Here is a 17387-nt window from a genome sequence, read left to right as displayed (position 1 = left end):
TTCCTGTGTCCCGGTCGTCATTTGTGTCCCGGTGTTTTTTTCTTTTTAGTTTTTTTCCTTTTTTTTAAGTTTTTTTCCTTTTAGTTTTTTTTCTTTTTTTACCTTTTTTCGCGCCATATTAGTTACGCGCCATTGCAGTTGTGTCACTATGTCCCACCTGTGAATATAGATTGATATATATATATATGTTTTAATTACGTAAAACTTGCAAATATACAACATTCTTCGCTGTCCCATTGTCTGTGCATATAAATAGATTGTCAGGTTTACCGACTCTTGAACATGCAACATATAATTGTCCATTGGAAAAACAATCCGTATTCAGATCTATACCTCATTATTATAATGATTGCCCTTGAGCTTTGTTGATGGTGATTGCTAATCGAACATTCCCTGTGTCCCGGTCATCTTTTATACATCCCTCCTGTGCCCCTCGGTGTCCCCGTGTAGTTGTGTATTTGTGTCCCGGTGTCCCAATCAGTTATTTCTCTTTGAGTGTCCCGGTCGTCATTTGTGTCCCGGTGTCCCGGTCTGTAATTTCGTCAGTTGACAAACATGACGTCAGTCGACAAACAACTTAATGACGGCATAATGCTCAATCCTTATAATGACGTCAGTCAACAGACACACAAACAAACAACTTATTTATATATATATATACTAGCTGTTGGGGTGGCGCTTCGCGCCACCCCAACACCTAGTTGGTGGGGCGCTTCGCGCCCCCCCGCGCGCGTAAGTCGTTACGCGCCATATTAGTTACGCGCCATTGTAGTTGTGTCCCTGTGTCCCACCTGTGAATATAGATAGATTTATATATGTGTTTCAAACTACGTAAAATTTGCGAATATACAACATTCTTGGCTTTCCCATTGTCTGTCCATATACAAAGCCGTATGTACTAATAATGACGTCATATGCAAACGCTCTTTTTACAAACAAACAAACATGCATACACACAACTCGTTTTTATATAGATAGATAGATAGATATATACAATACAAATTAACTACGTAAAACTTGTGAATATACAACAGTCTTCGCTGTCCCATTGTCTGTGCGTATAAATAGATTGTCAGGTTTACAGACCCTCAAAGATGCAACATACAATTGTACATTGGTAAAGCAATCGGTATTAAGATCTATACCGCATTTTTCTAGTGATTGCCCTTGAGCTTTGTTGATGGTGGTTGCAAATGCTAATCGAATTGGGAATTGCAATCTTTTAAATTGAAAAAGCAGATCCGTTGGAATCATGGGAATGCGAGGAATAAGAACAGCCTCACCCTCATAAGGCCCTGTCAAGATTGTGGCCTCTATTAGGTTTTCCATTGTTTTTTTTTACGGCAAGTCGCGTGCCATTGCAAAGCTTTGGTGGGTTGATATTTCTTAAAAGTATTATTGCTACGCCTATTTTTAGTTGCAGCACGTGTGGTGGAAACCCTGAAGGATCTATGGAATTTAAAAATTCAGATGGATAATTAACCGCTTCATTTGGTTCCAAAATACAAATTAACTGCGTAAAACTTGCGAATATACAACATTCTTCGCTGTCCAATTGTCACTGCATATAAATAGATTGTCAGGTTTACCGACCCTCGAACATGCAACGTACAATTGTCCATGGGAAAAACAATCAGTATTAAGATCTATACCACATTTTTCTAATGATTGACCTTGAGCTTTGTTAATGGTGATTGCAAATGCTAATCGAATTGGGAATTGCAATCTTTTAAATTGAAAAGGCAGATCCGTTGGAATCATGGGAATGCGAGGAATATGAACAACCTCACTCTCAAAAGGCCCAGTCAAGATTGTGGCCTCTATTAGGTTTTCCATTGTTTTTTTTTACGGCAAGTCGAGTGCCATTGCAAAGCTTTGGTGGGTTTATATTTCTTAAAAGTATTATTGGTACGCCTATTTTTAGTTGTAGCACGTGTGGTGGAAACCCTGAAAGATCTATGGAATTTAAAAATTCAGATGGATAATTAACCGCTTCATTTGGTTCCAAAACTGTGTCGACTTACTTGTAAAGGACTGCCTGGTCTCGAATCTTGGTCAAAACAATATTGTTGATTTCGTGGACGTCTATATTTTTGGGTGCGAGAATCGCTTTTTCACTTAGCCATTTATTATTTTTATAATTTTTTAGAATATTCGGAAATACTTTTTCAATCAATTCATTTTTGGACGTCACTAAATTACAGAAATCACCAGGTAGTTGTATACGTCCTGAAATTGAGTCTACTGGGAGCTTTCCGTTTCCCATTGCCAGCAATTGATCTGAAAATGTTTGACCAGAGTCATCGTTTTCCAATCGGACACGCATATTTGTAGTTAATTTTAATGTTTTTACATGTGCCCATAAATTAGAATTTTTCAGGCAAGCATTCATTTCGTCTGCAGGAGTTGATCTAGGTATTATAGGTAATGTTTGCCTGAAATCTCCCGCAAGCAATATTAATGTGCTGCCAAAGGGTTTCGACTTCCCTCGCAAATCTTTCAAGCATTGATCCAGAGCCTCGAGCGATTTTTTGTGTGCCATTGTGCACTCATCCCAAATAATAAGTTTGCATTGCTGCAATACTTTACCCATCCCAGATGATTTGGAAATATTGCACGTGGGAGTTTCTGTAGAATGCAAGTTCAGAGGCAATTTCAAAGCGGAATGAGCAGTTCTTCTACCAGGCAGCAATGTTGCGGCTATTCCGGACGACGCAATTGCCAACGCTATATCATTTTTTGATCGAATTGATGCCAGAATCAGTTTTATCACAAACGTTTTACCAGTACCTCCTGGCGCATCCAAAAAGAAAATTTCTCCAACGTTGTTATCGACACAATGCATTATCGTATCATAAATGTCTTTTTGTTCCGACGTTAACTTGGAAATGTTATTTTGTACATACGACAATAGATCACTCGTACTGTAACTTTGTTCACGATCCAATTCTACACATGTCGAAACAGCAGCGATACGGTTAGGTGAAGGCATTCCCAAATCCTGAAGAGGTTTGTTTGCCATACGTACGCACAAATCTTCTATAACAACTAAAGTGTAGCTATAAATTTCTGATGTAAAATCAAAAGTCATATCTGACGTCTCTAACTTTTTTCGATGGAGTTTATCTTCGGACATTTTTGACTTATATTTTTCCCATAACTCTATAGGAGCTGATGGAGAGCAAGTTGTTAAAATGATGCCAAACAATGCACGAATTTGACTTGGGGTTGACGTTTCGCACGCGTCATTGATGCAGTTATCCCAGTGTTGGTCATTCTCCAATAAATTCAGAGCTTGGCATTCACTACGGTAAGTGTCATGTATAGTACCATTTACAGTCCTCAAATACTCAAAGGATGTCGGACCGGGTACATTCACCAAAAGTTCTTGTGATTCCTCGGCACGCTTTCTTTTCTTACTTTCTCTATCAGCAGCAAGCCTGATTTCTTGCTGTTCTTGTAATTCCTCGGCACGCCTTCTTTTTTCACTTTCTCTTTTAGCAGCAAGTCTGCTTCCGCGTTGCTCTGGTAGTTCCTCGGCACGCTTTCTGTTCTTTCTTTCTCTATCAGCCTCAAGCCTGTTTCCTTGCTGTTCTTTTGATTCCTCGGCACGCTTTCTGTTCTTTCTTTCTCTATCAGCCTCAAGCCTGTTTCCTTGCTGTTCTTTTGATTCCTCGGCACGCCTTCTTATTTCACTTTCTCTTTTAGCAGCAAGTCTGCTTTCGCGTTGCTCTGGTAGTTCCTCGGCACGCTTTCTTTTCTGACTTTCTCTATCAGCAGCAAGTTTTTTGGCATAGGCTCCTTGAGCATCTTCATCGGCTTTTGCCATGGTAAGTTCATCAGTCATTGTAAACTTAAACATTAATAGATTTCTACGTGAACATATGTCTTAAATATCTTGAATGACGTCACCGTCAAAGCAAAAATGACGACAACTAATTTCATGACGTCAGTCAACACAGAAACATGACGTCACCTGATCCACAGACAGACACACAGACAGATAACTTATTTTTATATATATAGATATATATATATATATATATATATATATATATATATATATATATATATATATATATATATATATGTCACACTTGTCACACTTATGTGGAAAAATTGTAGATTTTGTGCATGGAAAAGCTTACATTAAATTACAGCCAAAAATTGGTAATTGCAAAAATTGATAATTGATAATATTATTTAACAAGAGTACAATAATTCAAAAACCTTAAAAAAAAGTTCTAAGCTCAGTTGAAGTCGTTGTCAGAAATCGGACTTGATTTAATAATCAAATATTTTTGATAAGAAACAGTATGAAAAGACATTAAATTGCGTAGAGAAGAAAAAACTGGTAATTGCAAAACTATTTGTATATATTTTAACAAGGGATTACAATAATTAAAAAACCATAAAAAAACGAAAAGTTCGAACCTTAGTAGAAATCGTTGTTAGAAAAAAAATCATTTCCGAATTTCTTTTCTTATTATAAGTATCAGCAATGTCTTTTTAAGACATGGTCGTCTCTTACTAGGCTGCTAGCTATCGCTGGAACCCGGAAAATCGTTGTTAGAAAAACATCATTACCGAAATTATTTTGCTATAAGCATAACAATGTCTTTTTCAGACATAAAAAAAATCTGAATTTTTTTTTTTTTTATTCAGTGAAGAATCACTAAAGTTATTATGTAAACCGCCTGAAAAATACCCGAAAATTTTAAAATTAGTTGATTTTTTGTTAGATAAAATCAACTCGCTCACCCAAAATCGTCGGATCAAAATTCCGAGATAGCCATTTTATTCAACATAGTCGAAAAACCTTATAAATATGTCTTTGGGGACGGCTTACTCCCCCACAGTCCCCGTGGGAGAGGCTGCAAGTTACAAACTTTGACCAGTGTTTGCATATAGTAATGGTTATTAGAAAGTGTACAGACGTTTTCAGTGGGATTTTTTGGTTGGGAGAAGGGGTTGGGAAGAGGGGGTTATGTGGGGAAAATTTTCCATGGAGGAATTTGTCATGGGGGATGAAAATTTCCATGAAGGGGGCATAGCATTTTCTAGCGTTATTTAAAAAAACAATGAAAAAATAATTATGAAAAAGTTTTTTCAACTGAAAGTAAGGAGTAGGATTAAAACTTAAAACGAACAGAAAATATTGCGCATATAAGGAGTTCACCTCCTCCTAATATCTCACTCTTTACGCTAAAGTATTTTTAGTAATTTCAACTATTTATTCTACGGCCTTTCTGATTCAGGGGTCATTCTTAAAGAATTGGGACAAAACTTAAGATTTAGTATAAAGAGCAGGGTATTAACGAGGGGACATACGGATATACATACGGAAACATGGACGACATGACTGCCTGTCCATAGATTATTCTTTATGGTTGATTGTGTATGGCTATGCTGTTTGACCTATGTGATTGTATGGATGATTAGGGTTAAGGCCTCATTCAAGTGAAGGATGATTTGTGAAGGAGAGGAGACTACACTAATCAATTTTGGATACAAAAGCTTGTGTAAAAAGCTATTTTTGATCATAAAAGTGTTACAACTTTTCCGAACATTAAATATTTTGTACTTTCTGAATATTTTGAGCTCCCAGAGGCGAAGTGTGTATTTCTGACCCCTCTCTGTTTTTCCTACAGGCGCTCATGGGTATGGATACATATTCTCGCGGTCTTGATTTACTCCAAACAATTCTCCAGAAATAATTTTAGACCTTATAGCATGTTTTTTGAAAAAGTTTGATAATTTAGAGATAGATTTGCATCTGGCATTGGCTTTAAGCCTTATGATGGCAATTTAAAGCAGGGTTAGTGTACTATAAGGTCAACGCAAGGCTTACATTATTTCTTTCCAAGACATTTATAGACTCTTTTAGTTTCAATCTAAAGGACATTTAGGTTTATAGCAAATACACGCCATGTTCTTTAGTTTAAAGCTATAATCAAACAGTTCGTGGTAACGAACTGTAGTAAGGAAGCGACCCGGTAAACGAAACTCTAAAAAGCGGAATTTTGATACTAAAAGATACATCAAAAGAATTGGATTTTCATGCTGATTTTAAATATATACGTTTCATCAAATTTAATATTTGTCATCAACAGTTACGAGCCTGAGAAAATTTACCTTATTTTGGAAAACAGGGAGAAACACCCAATAAAAGTCATAGAATCTTAACGAAAATCACAACATCGCATTTGGCGTATAAGAAAACCCTATAGCAAAAATTTCAAGCTTCTATCTACAAAAATGGTGAATTTCATATTTTTTTCCAGAAGACAGATCATGGGTGCGTGTTTATTTATTATTTTTGTTTTCAGGGGTCATCGTATCGACCAAGTGGTCCTAGAATATCGCAAGAGGGCTCATTCTAATGGAAATGAAAGGTTCTAGTGCCCTTTTTAAGTGACCAAAAAAATTGGAGGGCATCTAGGCCCCCTCCCACGCTCATTTTTTCTCAAAGTCAACAGATCAAAATTTTGAGATAGCCATTTTGTTCGGCATAGTCGAAAACCATAATAACTATGCATTTGGGGATGATTTACTCCCCCACAGTCCCTGGAGGAGGGGCTGCAAGTTACAAACTTTGACCAGTGTTTACATACAGTAATGGTTATTGGGAAGTGTACAGACGTTTTCAGGGGGATTCTTCTGGTTTGGGGGCCTGGGTTGAGGAGAGGGGGCTATGTGGGAGTATCTTTCCTTGGAGGAATATGTCATGGGGGAAGAGAAACTCAATGAAAAGGGCGCAGGATCTAAAGTATTTTTAGTAATTTCAACTACTTATTCTACGGCCTTTCTGATTCAGGGGTCATTCTTAAAAAATTGGGACAAAACTTAAGATTTAGTATAGAGAGCAGGGTATTAACGAGGGGACATACGGATGTACATACGGAAACATGGACGACACGACTGCCTGTCCATGGATTATTCTTTATGGTTGATTGTGAATGGCTATGCTGTTTGACCTATGTGACTGTATGGATGAGTAGGGTTAAGGGCTCATTCAAGTGCTGATCTATATTAATCACTAATGTAGGAAAACAGTCTGCCTTTTCTCCTTCTGTCTTTTTTTTTTTTTTTTTTTTTTTTTTTTTTTTTTTTTTTTTTTTTTTTTTTTTTTTAATGTGTTTGTGCTGTTGCATTGGTGATTTCTCTTTTCATTATAATAAAAAAATAAGAATATAAAAGATTTTTACGCAAGTTAATTCTTAAGTTATGTATATTTTTTACTAATCAAAACGTTCGTTAAATATTAAAAGTTCTAGTTGCCTTTTTAAGTAACCGAAAAATTGGAGGTTAACTATGCCTCCTTCTCCACCCTTTATTTCTCAAAATCGTCTGATCAAAATTAAGAGAAAGCCATTTAGCCAAAAAAAAAAAGAATTAGTATGCAAATTTCATTTTAATAATTTATGTGCGGAGAGCCAAAATCAAACATGCATTAATTCAAAAACGTTCAGAAATTACAGAAAAAAAAACTGGTTTTTTAAACTGGAAGTAAGGAGGGACATGAAAACTTAAAACGATCAGAAATTACTCCGTATTTGAAATGGGTTTCCCCTCGCTCTTTACGCTAAAGTTTGACTCTTTGCCACAATTCTAATTTTTTAAACAATTAAAAACTTTAGCATAAAGAGCGAGGCGTTGCGGAGGGGAAAACCCATTTCATATACGGAGTAATTTCTGTTCGTTTTAAGTTTTAATGTCACTCCTTACTTTCATTTAAGAAAAATAGTTTTCTTTTATTTAATAAGCATGCAAAATCGTTATAGAATCACACAGAAATTTATTTAACATTCTTGAAAAAAAATGTTTCCTTTTAAAGAAAAGCTGCAATAATCCTTGTCTACCCTTGACTGAAGTGTTTTATTCCACCTCTAAATATCAATTCACAAAGATTTATGGTTTGCAGACAAATATTTTTTTCAAAATGTAGTAGTGGGGGGGGGGGGTAATTTGAGGTTTTCCAATGAAATTACTAAAAAAGGCATTTTCCAGTGAAAATATTCCGCAAGAAGTCTATTTCAAGATATAGGGGTGGGGGAGTTATCACTTTTTAATGGAAGCTACTGACTGTACATAATCTCTTTAAACTATACGGAAAACTTGTTTGCTGTAAGGCTAAAAATAAGCAATGGAACATTTACAAACTTGCTCTTAGGATTCAGCTACCCATTGTGTTAGGCAGATTTAACATTAGTTACAGACATTTACCAATTATATATAATACAAGAGATGCTGAAGTAGGCTACCACAGGATTGTCTAATGTTTGCTTTCAAATTTTAGATCACATAGAGCAAAACCATAGCAGCTCTGAGCTGGAACATCATAAAAGAGAGTTGTTGGACATTTATACATACATATATATATATATATATATATATATATATATATATATATATATATATATATATATATATATATATATATATATATATATATATATATATATATATATATATATATTTATATATATATATATATATATATATATATATATATATATATATATATATATATATATATATATATATATATATATATATATATATATATATATATATATATATGAATGTATAAATAACTGGGACTAGTCCCAGTTAAAGATGTATATCTATATGTGTATATGTATATGTGTATATTATATATATGTATATGTATATATATGTCACCATCTAGTAGTGTCTAAGGTTAATTTAAAGCTGAAATTTCGGAAGGCTAACTACCTCCCAGAAAGTTATGATGTTGGTAGACTCCAGCATGAAAATTTGAGAAAAAACTTCCAGAAACAGTTGAACACTAAACTTGAGAGTCTAAAATGTGACAGTGTGGAAGATGGATGGAATAATTTCAGAAAAACAATTTGTGAAGTTGCTGATGGTGTCTTAGGGAAGAGTGCTAAGACTGCAACTAGGAATATTAGTGAAAAAGCTTTAGGTTTAATAGAGAGTAGAAGGGTTTTGTACAAGAATTATCTGAATGATAGGTCATATGAAAACAAAAGGAATGTAAAGGAAATGGAGAAAGCATTAAAATATGAACTAAGGAGATGTGAAGTGGAGGACATGGCTAAAATTGCTGAGGATCTGGAAGATGCGGCTAGACGGCATAATAATAAAATATTATACTGGCATGTTAATAAATTGAAAGGGAGTAGCCAATCCAGACTAGTCCCAGTTAAAGATAGAAATGGGGCCACACTAGGTTAATAATTGAGAAGTCCCTTCGCTGTCAAACACCTTTGGTCCTCATTTTTATCGATTATGAGCAAGCTTTCGATTATGTTGATAGAAGAGCGTTAGCAAAGGTCTTATCCTCATACGGTCTACCAGAAAAATACATTAAAGTGATTTGTGCTATGTACGAGAATAATACTGCTGCGGTTGAATCAGGAAATGAGGTTAGCAACTGGTTTTGCATTAAATCAGGAGTTAAGCAGGGTTGTGTGCTATCCCCCTTTATATGGATCATTTTGACGGACTTCCTCTTAAGGAGCACAGGAGAGGCAATTGGAGACCATGGAATCAAATGGGGAGGAAAAACGCTCCTGGACTTAGATTATGCTGATGATTTAAGCACATTAGATGAAAGTGTGAGCAAAATAAATGAATTTTTAGAGGTTTTGCGAGTTCATGGTACTAAAATAGGCTTGAAAATTAATGTTAAGAAAACTAAGTCACTAAGGCTAGGAATAAGTGAAGATGAAAAGGTGACATTGGATAACGAAAAGATTAATCAGGTTGGGAGCTTCACATACCTTGGTAGCATAATTAGTTAAGATGGTGGGAGCAGTGAAGATATTAAAAGCAGAATAGCTAAGGCTCAGGTTTTTTTTTCACAGTTAAAAAAAGTTTGGAAGAATAGAAAGATAAGTCTGCAAACCAAGATTAGAATATTGGAAGCTACAGTGATGACAGTGGTCAATTATGGCTCTGAAGCATGGGTGCTCCGAAAAGCAGATGAAAATTTACTAGATGTTTTCCAGAGAAATTGCCTACGAGTTGTTCTGGGTACCCGGCTGACTGACCGTATTTCAAACAGTATGTTGTACGAAAAATGTGGTTCAATACCGCTTTCTAGGGCTATAATGAAAGAAAGGTTGAGATGGCTAGGTCACGTTCTGCGGATGAAGGATGACAGATTCCCGAAGATTGTCCTTTTTGGCCAACAGTCTGGGGCTACACGGAAAGCAGGTCGTCCTTGTCTGGGTTGGGAGAATGTCATAAATAAATATTTAAAGGAAATGGGAACTTCCTGGGAGGGTGTAAAGAGGGAGGCCTTGAATAGATTAGGTTGGAAGAGGAGTGTGCGTAGCTGTGTTGGCCTCAGGCGGCTTGGTGCTGCAGTGAGTTATTAGTAGTAGTAGTCGTAGTAGTAGTATATATATATATATATATATATATATATATATATATATATATATATATATATATATATATATATATATATATATATATATATAAGCATAATTCCCCCCCACCAAAAAAAATAACTTCGAAGTTTCTTTTTACAGATGAGATCTTTACGGATGATGCTCTTTTTATTAGTCAGAGTAGCTGATATCTCAGTTCTAATAACACAGTTGATATTTCAAATTCTGGCCTACGTTGAGATCCACCAAAAGACTATGAGGCAGGCCATCACGAATACAAACTGCGCAAAAAAATATTATGCCCTTCTGATGCATACGCAGAAATTTGTTTCGAGTAGGGGGCCATTTTGGGTGTATTGCAAGTGGTCTGTATTGCAAGAAAATAAAATGGTGAATAAAATAAAAATCTAGGGGAAAGCGCGAAAGTCTCAGAAATCTTAAAGGGGTCATTGTTCCTGAATCCACCCGTTTTCGTGTAGGACCGCAGCCGTTACTGACGGCTGCGGTCATTTGCAAAACAAATATTTGTTTTCTGAGTAAATTGGAAAAGTTGCATATGTTTAGTGTTTTCTGTGGTCATATTGAAAGGTACCGAAGACTGTAAATGATCAGGTAGGCCTTAGTGTGGGCATCCTTAATGTAGAACGTGTTTGTTGGTCATTTTAGAATATCAAGTAGAACAGTGACTGTGATATTGCTGTCAAAAAGATAAATTGACTGCTCATTGATGAATAGTTTACCATCTTCGAATAGAGTTGCAAATTTATGATTGATTATGTATATCTTTTCAAGGGTATATTGAACAAGTGAAAACCCAATAGGTCCATTGGAGAAAGTTGTTTCCAAAAATCAAGGAACCTAACTAATTGAAATTTAATTATTTGCCAGAGATTTCAATTTATCAGGAATATTTTTTCTGTGAGTTAGTATTCAGAGCTTTAGGTAGACAATTTCTGACACCTTTTAGTAAGGATTTATCAAAACAGACAGTTTATTTAACGACGCACTTCACTAATCATTTTGATTGATTTGTTTTATTTGGCCCTCTTTCTATTTGTCATTATTTTTATGTGGGTACTTCGTATTATAGCGACCGCGCTTTGTTTTTGGTCTATAATGAAACCGGTTTTCTCTGTCCACTCAGAGATAATCAGCTTAGCCTGAGCTATATAAACTACTATGCGGGTATATTTTAACTAAATTTTTAATATAGATGTGGTTAGGTATTGAATATAATGTGTTTTGGGCGACTAGCTTTTCATAATTCTTTGCTGTAGTTTCTATAATTTTGTTACAAAAGTATCATATTTTCTTCATGTTTTGGTATGTTTCATTATGATTAACCTGACTTCACTTCTTGAATGTGGTTGCTATAACACACAAATACCCTTATGTGTATATAAATATCAACCAGGGAGATGGGGGGGGGGGGTATGGAACACTTATCCAAGATGATTCCGTCACTCAGAAAACGTATAGTAAATACTGTAGACAAATATTATTTTGCTAATTGAAATAGTATATTCTAATATTTGACAAAATGGTGGTAAAAGTTTAAAACTTGCTGCTTTGAAATGCTGGTTTAGAAATATCATTACCTCTACTGCTTTTTCGTCATCAAGTTTTCAAACTTTAAATTGGAATTGCGTATTGGTAGTTCCAATAGTTCAACACCATATAGTTTTGCTGTCGTTTGTTTTGTTATATGTGTTGGTTATGATATTATTGTCTTTAGTTTTTACTTTCTTATTTTTCACTACTCTGCAGTGTCACTTTCAGTGTTCACTTGTGGGTTAGAAATAAGTAAAATAAGATTAATCGTCGGAAGTTTCAGAACATAGAAACAATATGCTGGGTTAAAACCGGTATGTTTTGCAGACTCTCTTCTCCCACTCGTAAGTTACTGCAAACAACCAAGTTTAGCTAGAAGTCAAGAAATGAGAAAAACTGGAGGTTAGTAGCAAATCCATTTGGTTTACATGTATAAGCAGTACCAATAAAAATCATATATCTGAAGTCATCATTAGACGACTTAGATAAAATAAAAACAAGGTTTTCAACTGGAAGTAAGGAGCAACATCAAAACTTAAAATGGATAGAAATCATTACGTATATGAGGGGGACTGCTCCTCCTCAACAACTCACTCTTTACGCTAAAGTTTTTTAGTATTACTAAAAAACAAGCTTCTTAATGTTCAAATTAAACGAACATGGTGCTTCAGGAGCCGTCCTTAAAGAATAGGGACAGAATTCAAACTTTAGCATAAAAAGCGAGATGTTGAGGAGGAGCAACCCCCTCATAAACGTAATAGTTCTGTTTGTCTTAAGCTCTAATATTGCTCTTTACTTTCAGTTGAAAAAAACTTATATTTTATTTTTGAGCGTTTTTTAAATAATGCCAGGAAATTAGACTACACCTCCACGAAAAAAATCCCTCCTCGTCACAGAATTGTTGTCTAGAAAATTCAATCTTCGTGAAAATTTACCTCGGACAATTACCATTTAAATCTCCACGTGTAGAATGGACTCGGCAAAGATAAAGCAATACATAAAAGACCTTTCGTATGAAATCCCGGGAGATTCTCACAGTGTGAAATTTCCCCTGAAAAACTCATCCCCACTAAGCTTCCCTCTCCATGGAAATTATCCCCGTGGAAATCCCACCAGCAGAAAATTCCCCCTTCCCTAACTGAAAAATGTATGCTCACTTCCCAATAATAAATACTATGCGTAAACAATAGGCAAATTTTGCAACTTAACGACCTTTTCCCAGGGGGTGTGGGGGTTATGATGTCTCCAAAGACATAGTCATTCGGCCTTTCAACTATGATGAACAAAATAGCTATATCAAAATTTTGATCGGATGATTTAAGAACAAATGGGCGTGGAAAAGGGCCTAGTTGTGTCCGATTTTTTGGTCACTTAAGGTCGTGATTAAGTGAACTGATAGAACTCGAAAATCCCATGTAAAAAAAGATACCACTTTTAATATCAGACCGTAGCTTCTTGAAGATGCTACAAAATGTTTGCTAGGATTTTGCTCTATTTCCTCTAATTGCTTAGAAATCTTAGAAAATGTCTAGCTCTTTTTCACAAGTGTACTCTATGAAGGATATTGCTTTTAGAACAAAATCAGTACTATCATGAGCAAAAGACAATAGCCTGTAAGATGATTGCAACCATTTTTCGATTTATTTTCCTGTTTTTGAACAGTCCCATAGAATATTTTCAGATACCTGAAATTTTTACAAGTTTTTTGCCAGAAAGAATCGCTTTAGATCGCCTATATCACCCCGAGAGACCAGATTGACAAGCTGGTATAATTAACCTGCTATTTCCGCCAATGAATAAGTGCTATTTGAAGGGTTTTTGACAATCGACGGCGCTCTAGAGAATTGAGAGACAGAAGGCTACCCTAATTCAATTTTGAACCTCGATGTTTTCAAGTTCACTTAATCACGGCCTTAAAAATGGCACTAGTCCTTTCAATTTTAGTTCAAATGAACCCTTTCTTGATATTTTACGACCATCGAATGGATAAGATCACCCCTGGAAAAAAAACTGAATAAACAAGGATTTGATCTTTGTTCTGACAAAAATAAAAAATCACCTAAAGGGCTAGAAACACATAGGTTTTTTTGGCGCTGATTCAAACTTGAAAAATTTTCAAGTTTAAATCCATCATCAAAACTAAACAATGATGTTTAGTCTTGAAAATCTTGCGCAAAGGCTTTTGTACTGCTATCGTTTGCCAACTGACCTGTTGAAATCGGTGCCCTGAAAAAGCTGGCACCATAAATCAAGAAACACAACCGAATAGTAAGAGAATTTGGACGCTCGCTGTGTGCGTGATCACCAGCCTCTAAGTGGTAAGGTGGATTTTGTGCAGTTGAAACTAATACTATTCTTACAAAAACATCGCGGATCTATTCCATTTGCTCATTGATAAACCAACCCTTGATCAAGCCTAAGGTTATCTGAGATGTCCCCATCAACTATTTTTAGAGTCGACAATAAAGTTTATCTGTTTTCAGGACATTCTTACCTACTTCTTCTCAGAAATAATTTAACATTGTGTTTTATTGCTGTGAGTTAGTACAACCCTAAGATTAGGACCCTCATCAAAATAGAAATTTTAGTACATACCGTTATAGTTGTTAGTGTACTTTGTTAATTTTTAATTTTTATTTTTGTTAATTTAGTTACAAAATGGGCTAGTAAACATGATACCACTAGAGATGTTAAATTGAGAGTAACTATACAATTTTAATGAAACTAATGTCTAAGAATTATCATTGAAAGTAAAAACTGTGTTGAGAACTTTTAAAATCAATATGTAGCAAAAAGTAACTATATTCCTAGTAAAAGCTTCTAATTTTAATGGAGTCATTGTGCACAAAGAAATATGTCTAATTTAAAAAAATAATATCTCTGAACAAGATTTTTCCAACTATGTGGTTAGCTCCATTAATCTTTGTTAAGTAAAACCCTTATTTAGCCATGAAATTTGTTATATGTTGCGCTCTGATTAGGAGGAAAAAGTAAAATTTGTATCTCATAGTTTTTTTTTCTGGGCATGCCTTAATCCTTATTTACTTTCATGAAGCCACAAATACATACCAATTACGGGTTTACATCTTCTAAAACTTTTTAAAAGAGAGTAACTTTATAATTTGTCAATTGATGGCTATAGATGCGTGAAAACATATTAAAACGGGAACCGCAATTGTCTAGTAAATTGCCTAAGCGATTTGTGCAATACTCCTTAATGTACTATTAAAGCTTCTGTAAATATACTTTATGTTTGCTTGCAGTAATTACAGGCAATTTCTGTTTTACGGCTCGGCAAGACGTCAATTGGGAAAAACAAAGCTTAAATTTAAAAAAAATATATAGTAAATCTTGGAATCTCTGCACGCTCTCTCTCTCTCTCTGCACAAATATATATATATATATATATATATATATATATATATATATATATATATATATATATATATATATATATATATATATATATATATATATATATATATATAGGTAGGTAGGTAGGTAAGTTTTATTTTATCCACAATACAAACATAAATAAAAAAAATGACAACACTAATAAATTATTGCAGCAAAAAGAAAGTCCTAAGGACTTGTGCTGCAATTTCATATTATGATTTACATCTTATAAATAAATATCTAAACATAACATCTTCAATAACATTTTCAATTTATTTTTAAACCCATATAAAGTGACAGACTCCCTGATGCCAGCCGGCAAACTATTCCAAACAGAAGGCCCCAGATTACGAACCACATATGATGATCGAACTGTTTTTCTTTGTTCATGGCTTAAAAGTTGTGAATTTCTTGTATCATAATTATGGTACTCCTGATTCATGGAAAAATAATCATGAAAATACTCAGGGCATATATGTTTCATGCTCTGGAACACAAAAATTGATGCCTGGTAGTCACGAATCTCACCAACATTTAAAACATTACACCGGGAAAAGCTAGCAGTAGTTTTGGATTCAACCTGCTCTTTTATGTCCGCAATCAATCGAATGCTTTTATTTTGCAAAATCTGGATCCTTTTGTAATTAGAGAAGAAATTGCTAGCCCAATGAACACAACCATAATCTATATAAGGATGAACAAGGGAAAAATAAATGATTTTTAAAATCTTGAACGGAAAAGTTTTTTTACACGTCTCAAAATTCCTAGACCCCTAGCCATTTTAGCACCAATAACACTGCAATGCTTTTTCCAACTAATATATTATTATCTAAATAAAACCCCAAATACCTAATTTCAAAAACTTGTTTAATGGGTAAATGTCCAAAAAAAATGTTATTATTATCATTAAGTAACCTACCTGTTCTACTAAATATAATGTAATTTGTTTTAGATGCATTAACTGCTAGGGAACTACCTACTGTAAAACTGCGCAAACGTTCAAGTGCCAAATTAGCCTTATGTGTAACCTGCACCAAACAACTACCAATTACTGTTATCGCAGTGTCGTCCACGAAAGAGGTCAGCGCCTCAACTCCAACATGTGAAGCCAACGAATTAACATAAATAAGATAAAGTAGAGGTCCCAGCACGGAACCTTGAGGCACTCCACACTTAACACCGAACTCTCTGCTTGATATATCTGATAAAGCAACTTTGATAGTCCGGCCATGCAAATACGATGAAAACCACTTTACACAAGTGCTACCTAACCCAAGCCCACTTAGTCTACTAAGAAGAGTATTAAAATCAACAGTGTCAAAAGCTTTACGGAAATCTACAAAAACAGTTAAAGGAACCATATTATTTTCAAACGCATTATCAACAAAACTTAAAAGATGGTGTACTGCATGACTAGTGGAATGTTTACTTCTGAAACCAAACTGTCCATTATACAAAATTTTCTTCGAATCCAAAAAATCATACAATCGTTTATAAATAGCTTTTTCATAAATTTTACTAAATAAAGGTAAAATGGAAATTGGTCGCCAATTACAGGGTTCTGAGGGGTCCCCACCTTTATGTAAAGGTATGATTTTAGATCGTTTCAGTTCCGACGGGAAATGCCCTTTAACCATTTAGAGATTAATTAAATGAACCAGTACCGGTAAAAGATACACCGACACATAATTAAAAGCCTTTAGGTTCAATCCATCTACACCAGAAGAATTTGATTTAAGGCTACAAACAATTTTTTCAACTTCTTCTACATTAAATGGTACAAATTCAAACCCATTCTGCATGCTTGAAGGATTTGCGTTAATGTTGACGGCACAACCACCTCTAGACACTTCATTCTGTATAACACTACCAATTTTCGAAAAATAATCACCCATGTAATTTGCTATTTCCAATTTATCATGAATAATTCTATTACTAGTTTTTAAATTGGTTATACACATATCTTTTTTTTCACATCCTATCACTTCACGGACAATTCCCCAAGTATCTTTTATATTACCTTCCTTAGTCTTCAAACGGTTTAAATAATACTCA

This window comes from Artemia franciscana, chromosome 4, assembly GCF_032884065.1.
Source record: "Artemia franciscana chromosome 4, ASM3288406v1, whole genome shotgun sequence".
In the NCBI taxonomy this organism is placed as follows: Eukaryota; Metazoa; Arthropoda; class Branchiopoda; order Anostraca; family Artemiidae; genus Artemia; species Artemia franciscana.
The sequence above is the reverse complement of the archived record's forward strand: the minus strand, read 5'-3'. Positions refer to the sequence as shown.